The sequence below is a fragment of the Triticum dicoccoides genome, chromosome 2A (assembly GCF_002162155.2).
Source record: "Triticum dicoccoides isolate Atlit2015 ecotype Zavitan chromosome 2A, WEW_v2.0, whole genome shotgun sequence".
Classification (NCBI taxonomy): Eukaryota; Viridiplantae; Streptophyta; class Magnoliopsida; order Poales; family Poaceae; genus Triticum; species Triticum dicoccoides.
Window position 1 is genome coordinate 199,644,298 of NC_041382.1, and position 10,634 is coordinate 199,654,931.

Below are 10,634 nucleotides of genomic sequence, written 5' to 3' on the forward strand. Positions count from 1 at the left end.
CATCGGCGGTGGCATCTAGCTCCTGGGCTCCGACATCTGGCTTCATCAACTAGAAAGAAGAAGAAAGGGGGAAAGGGGGAGCAAAGCAATCATGAGTACTCATCCAAAGTACTCGCAAGCAAGGATCTACACTACATATGCAACATTATCAAAGGAAGGCTGTATATGTGGACTGGGCTGCAGAAATGCTAGAATAGAGAGAAGGCCTAGTCCTATCGAAGGCTAGCATCTTCTGGAAACCACCATCTTGCAGCAACAGGATGGAGTATAGCAGCATAAAGTAAAGTAGTAGTAGTGTTATCAACCTCGGCCAGAGATCCTTTCTCGACACCCTGCGAGAAAACAATCCCAGAGCCATACTATCCAGTTATCATCACAATCCAATTCTCATCACCATCCAGTTCTCATCACAAGTATCCAGTTCTAGTTGTATCGATCGGGATACAACTCCAAGTGTCCGTTACCGTAGGACAGTCCATCGATAGATGTTTTCTTCCCTGCAGGGGTGCACCAACTTACCCACCACGCTCGATTAACTCCGGTCGGACACACTTTCCTGGGTCATGCCCGGCCTCGGCCAAACAATACACCGCAACCCGACCTAGGCTTAATAGAGAGGCCAGCACACCGGACTAAACCATCTCCCCGGGAACTCCTGCACGTTGTGAACGCGGCCAGTGAGCAGACCTAGCTACCTCCCTAAAAAGGCAGGAGCTTACCAGTCCAACCCGGCGTGCGCCGCTCAGTCGCTGACGTCTATTAAGCTTCGGCTGATGTATACGACGCAGAACGCCCATACTATGCCGATGTGATGGTTAGTGCTATCAGGCCAGAGGCCCCTCGGATCAAATATCCAAATCGTAGTGGATTAGGAACGCGCGGTAACAAGCATAGACTCACGAAAGATGTGACCCCGTTGCCCCGTCTCGAGGACTTGCGGCAAGGGCTAGGAATGCCCAGCCACGCCTCATAATTATCTTGTGGGCACCTTCCAGGTCCGCCCGACTCCACATCACTCGCAATTAAGCTCGCGCGGGTACCCCTCAGGGTCAACCCGTCTTTCCAAGTAACAGTGGTAAAGTCCAAGTATCCGTGTGTCCAAACATCAAGGGAAAACCCGAGGAATCACCCCTGATGAATTCCACTAGATGTAATCATCAAAGTGAACATAAGAGGAATCACCCTCGAGGTTCACACTTGAGGGGTTGCACGATAGAGTCGTATCGGAAGTGGTTAAGGAGGAAATCACCCTCGATGACCACGACCGAATAGCTACTCTATAGAGATCTCATCAGGAGTGATGTATGAGGTTCCACCCTCGGCACTCGATGGTAACTCAGTAGAGTCGAGCAACAAAGGGGCGTGATGTGACGTGAGGTGTCGGGGCCTGGTCTTTGATCCCGTTGATCGGGTCTTCTGATAATCCGGCGAGGCAGTCGGGTCAAGTGGGGAGGTCACTGATGTGTCTCTAACCAACCTATACTAAGCAGTTTAGGATAAGCAAGTAGGTAACAATAGCAGGTTACAATAAACAGGCTATGCAACAGAATAAGAGCAAACAATAACAATATCAAAATCTAGTGCAAGCATGAGAGAATGGAATGGGCGATATCGGAATGATCAAAGGGGGGGGCTTGCCTGGTTGCTCAGATAAGAAGAAGGGGTCGTCGTCGACGTAGACGATCGCAGCGGCATCAGCGGCAGTCTCGGGGTCTACCGGAGATAAGAGGGGGAAGAAAAAGTAAATACATAGCAAGCAAGAGCATAACAGGACAACAAACAGAGGTAGACGTGTTCTAACGCGGTGCTACACGTTACCGGTGAAGGGGGATAACATCCGGGAATGTTTCCCCAAGTTTAGCATTTTCAGACAGGTGAAACGGAGGGGAAAGTTAAATGATCAGGTAGTTAGGGGCATGTGGCGGACGAACGGATCGCGTATTCGGATTCGTCTCGTTTTTCTGAGCAACTTTCATGTAGAAAACATTTTCATCCGAGCTACGGTTTATTTTATATGATTTTCCGAAGTTTAAACAATATTTTCAAATTTTTTTTAATTACTAAATTCATCAGAAAAAGAATTGTGACGTCATCCTGGCGTCAGCCCTGCATCAGCGGTCAACAGACCAGTTGACTGGTCAACAGGGCCCACGCGGGGCCCTCAGGCAGTGACTGGGCGCTACCCAGTCAGCATCTGACGGGGTCAACGGGACCCAGGGGCCCAATGGCAGTGGCTGTGGGGGGTCCATGTGGTCAGCCACGTCAGCAACGCCGGAAACGGCGCCGGAGTTGGCTCCGGTGACCATATTCAACGGCGGCGCACTCGGGAATGGCCGGAAATCGGCTACAAGGGGTCGCTTGGCCCATGCGTAGGCTCGTTTGAGCGAGCGTCGAGCCGCGCATCCAACGGTGCTGATGGGAGGGCTCGGGGGCGGTCGGAGCATCACCGGCGACGAGCAAGGCGGCGGTGGCATTCGGTGGCGCAAGGAGAAGTGGGCTGTGGGGGCTCTTTCGGCGCGGAATCTGGCGCATTCGAACGCGGGCATCGCACCGTGTTGAACGGCGGCAAAGGTGGCCGTTGAAACGGCCCGCAGCGTCAGCTGCGAAGTCTAACGACGGTGGCCGGAGCTCGAGCATGCGTGGAAGCTAACTACGGTGCACGGGGAGGAACCATAGGAAGGAGGAGGGTGCGGGGGCTTACGGCGCGGCACACGGAGGCCCTCAAGTGAACGGGAGCGCAGAGGGGAGGCGGAATCGATCGCGGCAGACGGCGGCGACCGAGGTTGGGGAAGAAGATGCGAGTGACGATGGTGGCGCTCCACGGGCTCGATCTGGTGACGAGGACGAAGAAGTAGTCCACCGCGGACCTCCTGGACACCTCGGAGGGAGGAATGGGCGCCGGTGGCCGCGGTGGAGCACGATGCTCGACGGCGATGGCGCTCGGTGGCGGATGGGGAACGAGGGGGGAGAAGGAGATCTGGAGGGGAGTGGGAGAGACGGAGACGGCGATAGTGGAGAGTGGGGGAGAGGACCGAGGCGTCTGGGGCCTTATCCCCTCGTCGGGCGTCGCCGGCGAGGTGGTTGGACGGCGACGGGCGCGCTGTAGCGACTCGGGTCGTGGAATAGTGCGGGGGGACACGACCGGGGAGGGGGAGTGGGCTGGCAGCCGGAGTGGGCCGGCCCAGGTGGGCAGGGGGCTGTGGGCCGTCCGGTTGGCCGAGGTGGGCTGAGGCCCAAGGGGAGGCCAGGGCTCTCCCACCCCTTCTCTTTTTTTCCTTTTTCTTTTTTTCAGCAGCTTTTGCATTTTCTTTTTAGCCAATAATGACTTTGAAAAATTTTGCCACTGGCCAAAACAATTTCAAAGAATTAAAGTGAACTGCCACAAAAAGGTTGGGAGGCTTTTGGAATAGTTGCCAAATTTATAAATTAAAAAGGGCATTTAATTTATTGCTTAGGTCACTCTTTTAAGTAGCTTAGGCCACTTAAACCCTTTGCAAAAATTTTGGTTCACCACCAATATTAGTTGTGGAATATTCGGCACATGATGAACATTTTTTTCATGTTTGAGAAATTTAAATTTTGACTTTAATTTGAATTTGAGATCTGGGCTGGATTAGAATCAAAGTGAGATTAGCAACAGTAACAATGATGACAAGGCATCATTAGAAGGGGATTACTGTAGCATGATTCTCGGGGTGTTGCAATGGTGCACTAAACTATTAAGTAGTCATCATACAGAGCTTTGTCAAACGTTCATAATGTGTGCATCTGCTCCTGCAATTGGTCTATCACCTAGCGGTGCATCAAGGACATAGTTCTTCTATGCAGCAATGAGGATAATCCTCAGATCACGGACCTAGTCCGCATCATTGCTAATATCATCTCTCAACTTAGTTTTCTCTAGGAATATATCAAAAATAAACGGGGACCTACATAGCAAGCTATTGATCTACAACAACATAGACATGCAAAATACTATCAGGTACTAAGTTCATGATAAATTAAAGTTCAATTGATCATATTACTTAAGAACTCCCACTTAGATAGACATCCCTCTAATCATCTAAGTGATCACGTGATCCATATCAACTAAACCATGTCCGATCATCACGTGAGATGGAGTAGTTTTCAATGGTGAACATCACTATGTTGATCATATCTACTATATGATTCACGCTTGACCTTTCGGTCTCAGTGTTCCAAGGCCATATCTGCATATGCTAGGCTCGTCAAGTTTAACCCGAGTATTCTGCGTGTGCAATACTGGCTTGCACCCGTTGTATGTGAACATAGAGCTTATCACACCCGATCATCACGTGGTGTCTCGGCACGAAGAACTGTCGCAACGGTGCATACTCAGGGAGAACACTTATACCTTGAAATTTAGTGAGAGATCATCTTGTAATGCTACCGCCGTACTAAGCAAAATAAGATGCATAAAGGATGAACATCACATGCAATCAATATAAGTGATATGATATGGCCATCATCATCTTGTACCTTTGATCTCCATCTCCAAAGCACCATCATGATCACCATCGTCACCGGCTTGACACCTTGATCTCCATTGAAGCATCATTGTCGTCTCACCAACTATTGCTTCCACGACTATCGCTACCGCTTAGTGATAAAGTAAAGCAATTACATGGCGATTGCATTTCATACAATAAAGCGACAACCATATGGCTCCTGCCAGTTACCGATAATTGTATTGCAAAACATGATCATCTCATACAATAAAATTTAACATCATGTCTTGACCATATCACATCACAACATGCCCTGCAAAAACAAGTTAGACGTCCTCTACTTTGTTGTTGCAAGTTTTACGTGGCTGCTACGGGCTGAGCAAGAACCGTTCTTACCTACGCATCGAAAACCACAACGCGGTATAGTGATTGCTTTTTGATCTTCTAAAAGAACCCTGTTCATTGAATCCAATTCGACTAAAGTTGGAGAAACTGACACCCACCAGCCACCGATGTGCTCAGCACGTCGGTAGAACTAGTCTCGCGTAAGTGTACGCGTAATGTTGGTATGGGCCGCTTCATCCAACAATACCGCCGAATCAAGAATCAACTAGTGACGGCAAGCAATATGTATATACCCACGCCCACAACTCCTTTGTGTTCTACTCGTGCATATAACATCTACGCAAAAACCTGGCTCGGATGCCACTGTTGGGGAACGTAGTAATTTCAAAAAAATTGCCTACGCACACGCAAGATCATCGTGATGCATAGCAACGAGAGGGAAGAGTGTTATCTACGTACCCTCGTAAACCGTAAGCGGAAGCGTTTGTCAACACGGTTGATGTAGTCGTACACCTTCATGATCCGTCCCGATCAAGTACCGAACGTACGCCACCTCCGCGTTTAGCACACGTTCAGCTCGATGACGTCCTCGCCTTCTTGATCCAGCAAGAGGGGTGAAGTAGTAGATGAGTTCCGGCAGCACGACGGCGTGGTGATGGTGTTGGTGAAGAACAATCTCCGCAGGACTTCGCCTAAGCACTACGAAAACTATGACGGAGGATAAACTAGAGGGGACGAGGTTGCCGGCACACGGATTGGTGTTTCTTGATGTGTCTTTGGTGCTAGCCCTGCCCCTCTATTTATATGTTGAGCCCTAGGGTCGAAACTTGGAGTAAACTCAAAGTCGGTTTTGCCCGAAAGGCGAGAGTCCTACTCGGACTCCAGGGCTAGACGCCAGGGTTCCCGGCGTCTACCCCTAGACACTAGGGTTCTTGGCGTCTAGCCTCTAGTCTCCGCAAAACTTCCTTTTGCACTTTCCAAAATCCTCGTGGGCTTTCCCCTTTGGCCCAAATAAAGTGTTCTCGTACCCAAACATTTCGAGAAACATCTGGAACCCCTTCCGGTGAATTCTGGAACCCTTCCGGAGACCAAACACTATTATCCCATATATCAATCTTTACCTCCAGACCATTTCGGAGCTCCTCCTCATTGATACGTCTCCAACGTATCTACTTTTCCAAACATTTTTGCCCTTGTTTTGGACTATAAATTGCATGATTTGAATGGAACTAACCCGGACAGGCACTGTTTTCAGCAGAATTGCCATGGTGTTATTTTTGTGCAAAAATAAAAGTTCTTAGAATGACCTGAAAATCAACGGAGAATAATTTTGGAATATATAAAAAATATTGGCAAAAGAATCAACGTCAGGGGGCCCACACCCAGTCCACGAGGGTGGAGGCGCGCCCCCTGCCTCGTGGGCCCCCTGGTGCTCCACCGACGTCCATCCTGACTCCATATATTCACGTTCGGGGAGAAAAAATCAAAGAGAAGGATTCATCGCATTTTACGATACGGAGCTGCCGCCAAGCCCTAAACTCTCTCGGGAGGGCTGATCTGGAGTCCGTTTGGAGCTCCGGAGAGGGGAATCCGTCGCCACCTTCATCATCAACCTTCCTCCATCACCAATTTCATGATGCTCACCGCCATGCGTGAGTAATTCCATCGTAGGATTGCTGGACGGTGATTGGTTGGATGAGATTTATCATGTAATCGAGTTAGTTTTGTTAGGGTTTGATCCCTAGTATCCATTATGTTCTGAGATTGATGTTGATATGACTTGGCTAGGCTTAATGCTTGTCACTAGGGCCCGAGTGCCATGATTTCAGATCTGAACCTATTATGTTTTCATGAATATATGTGAGTTCTTGATCCTATCTTGCAAATCTATAGTCACCTATTATGTGTTATGATCTGTTAACCCCGAAGTGACAATAATCGGGATACTTACCGGTGATGACCGTAGTTTGAGGAGTTCATGTATTCACTAAGTGTTAACGCTTTGGTCCGGTACTCTATTAAAAGGAGGCCTTAATATCCCATAGTTTCCAATAGGACCCCGCTACCACGGGAGGGTACGACAAAAGATGTCATGCAAGTTCTTTTCCATAAGCATGTATGACTATATTCGGAATACATGCCTACACTACATTGATGAACTGAAGCTTGTTCTGTGTCACCCTATGTTATAACTGTTGCATGATTGATCGCATCTGACATAATTATCCATCATTGATCCATTGCCTACGAGCTTTCCATATATTGTTCTTCGCTTATTTACTTTTCCGTTGCTACTGTTACAATCACTATAAAACCCAAAACTGCTACCATTACTTTTTCCACCGTTACCACTACTATCATATTACTTTGCTACTAAATACTTTGCTGCAGATATTAAGTTTTCCATGTGTGGTTGAATTGAGAACTCAGTTGCTAATACTTCAGAATATTCTTTGGCTCCCCTTGTGTCGAATCAATAAATTTGGGTTGAATACTCTACCCTCGAAAACTGTTGCGATCCCCTATACTTGTGGGTTATCAAGACTATTTTCCAGCACCGTTGCCGGGGAGCATAGCTCTATTCTTTCAGTCACTTGGGATTTATATTTGTTGATCACTATGAAGAACTTGAAAGATAAAAGAACCAAGATTTTTCCCTCAACTACGAGGGGAGGTAAGGAACTGCCATCTAGCTCTGCACTTGATTCACCTTTTGTTTTGAGTAAACTTGCGACACCTACTCCTACTATTCATTCTAATATGTCGCATGTTATTGATGATGCCACTTCTGCTTTGCATGATACTTATGATGAAAGTACTTCTATGCTTGATAATACTATGCCACTAGGTGAATTTCTTGATGAACAACTTGCTAGGGCAAGAGAGAATGTGTAACACCCCGGATGTAACTTACCTTATTTGTACTCCAACTCTTGCCGTTTCCGGCGTTAAGTTATTTTATTTCCTTGGGTTCGGGTTTTTGTCTCCGTGTGTTGTTGTTGTTGTCGTTGTCATGCATCTCATATCATGTCATCATGTGCATTGCATTTGCATACGTGTTCGTCTCATGCATCCGAGCATTTTCCCCGTTGTTCGTTTTGCATTCCGGCACTTCTATCTCCTCCGGTGATCATTTCTACCTTCTTTTCTTGTATGGGGGTTAAACATTTCTGGATTGGACCAAGACTTGCCAAGCGGCCTTGGTTTACTACCGGTAGACCGCATGTCAAGTTTCGTACCATTTGGACTTCGTTTGATGCTCCAACGGTTAACCGAGGGACCGAGAAGGCCTCGTGTGTGTTGCAGCCCAACACCCCTCCAATTTGGCCCAAAACCCACCAAACCCTCTCCATCATATAGAGCGTTCGATCACGATCGCGTGGCCGAAAACCGCACCTCATTTGGACACTCCTAGCTCCCTCTATGCCTATAAATAGCCCCCCTCCGAAATTCACGTTTCCTTCTTCCCCCGAAACCCTAGATCCACTCCTCCGCTCACCGGACAACGTCCGCCGGCACCGGACGTGTCCGACCCGCCCGCCAGCGCCACGTGTCAGCCGCCCATTCGCCGCGCCGCCGCCGGCCCGGGAGGCCCAGACCGGGCCCCCGAGGCCCACATCGCCGCGCCGCGCCAGGGCGCTCCCCGCCGCCACATCACCGCTCCTTCGCCAACTCCGGCGGCCGGAGCTCCCTCGCCGCCCCTCGCCTCTACTCCGGCGGCCGGGCCACCGCACCTTCGCCGGGCCGCCGCACTCCTCGCCGGCCGGCGCCGCCTGCGACCACGCCGGCGACCGCGCCCGCGGCCACCTCCACCTCTCCGGCCACGTCGCCGGCGACCGGCTCCCCCTCCTCCGCGGCAAGTTCCAACTCCGGCGAGCTTGAGCTACAGCAACTCCGGCGAGTGCATCGGGAACCATGCCGATCCAGATCTGGAAAAATTCGGTTGACTTCTTCTTAGAAACCCTAATTATTTTGCCTTCTTGCTCGTGCCGTAACTCCGCATCTGTAGCTTCGTTTTGCGTGTGTAGCATATCAAAATGTTCGTCTGAGAGAGTACACCATTTCATCTCATTGCATCATTTTCATTTGAGCTCATCTTGATGCCCGAAATGCTGTTGGAAGAGAGCTATTTGAGTTAATTGTCAGATCTGGTGCACCAAATAGCTATTTGTCATTTTTGTCATGTTTAATGTGTGCATGATATGCTCCTGAGCTCTACATGTGTTTTGTTATATGATTTGCCATCTTTACAGAGGTGCTATCCATGTATTTTTGTGATATGTGTGGTGAATAGCACAAGCTTGCAAAGTGGTGCATTCGTTAATGCTGATTTCAGGTACTTAGCAATTCCATAAAGTCCTTGATCTGTTTTTATCAATATGCCATATGTTCATGTTGTTTCCTAGTGATCCGTGCCTCTTTTGAGGATGATCAGTAAGTATGTTTTGTTAATCTTGTAGTGTTCTATCCATCCATGTCTTTGTTTGCAATTATGGAGCACCCTAGCTTCAGTCAATCGAGCTCTACTTTTGCTATTTCGTGAATCTGGGCAGATTGTCTACTTGTTAGCGATTTTGCCGAGGATGTTGTTGTTGATCCGTGCATGCTATGTTGTTGTTCTTGCCATTTCTAGCTTATATAATGTGTATTCTTGATGTGTTATGCTTAGATTGTCATGCTTTGCTCTGTAGTGAGTGCATCGAGCTCGTAAACATGCCTACTCGTTAACAAATTTGCATGTTCCAGTTTTTCACTAAGTCTGAGATCTGATTATGTTTTTGCCATGTTCACATGCTTCCAATTGTATTTTCTGATCCCTTTTGGCTCAAGGTCACTAAGGGACTTTTGTTAAGCTCTTTGAGTAGCTTCATGTCATCCCTTGCTTTGCCATGTTAAGTTCCTGTAGCATATAGTTTTAATGCTTCAAAGTGTGCTACCTGATCTGAAATTCCAGGCTTGTGTTAATTTCACTAAGTCTGAAACCTGTTTACCAATTGCACTTTTGCCATGCTTGTTTGAACCTGTTAATGGATGAATTGGCCGTAGCTCAGTGTTCATCTTTTGTTAAGCATTATGAGTGGATCCCTGCCATGTATTTTGTTCCATGTTTGAGTGATGTAGCATATTTATATTGATGCATTTATATGGCTACTTGCTATTTATCGCAGACCGGTGCCATATTTGTTTTGCTTGCCATTTTCAAACCGTGCATCCGATTCCGGTGTTCTTTATATCGATTTCAACCGAAATCACCTCACCTTTCCAGTGGAACACTTGGATACCCGAGTTGAGTCCAGGTTCAATCATTCCTTCTCAAATCTTGCATATGCATCACGTATCGCATCCCGCTTAGCATACCATGTTTGCATCATGTTGTTCGAGCATTTGCACGTGGTTGATTGTCTTCCTTTTGCTTGTTTGTCTTGTTTGGGTAGAGCCGGGAGACGAGTTCGTTAATGAGGAGCCCATTGAGTTTGCTTTCAAGGATCTAGTCAACTCTGACAACTTTGCAGGCAAGATGATCATACCCTCGAAATCACTTCTATCTTTGCTTTGCTAGATGCTCGCTCTTTTGCTATGCCTATGCTATGATGCCTACCACTTGCTTATCATGCCTCCCAAATTGCCATGTCAAACCTCTAACTCACCATGTCCTAGCAAACCGTTGATTGGCTATGTTACCGCTTTGCTCAGCCCCTCTTATAGCGTTGCTAGTTGCAGGTGAAGATTGGAGATTGTTCCTTGTTGGAACATTATTTTCTTGCTGGGATATCATTATATTATCTTGTTATCTTAATGCATCTATATACTTGGTAAAGG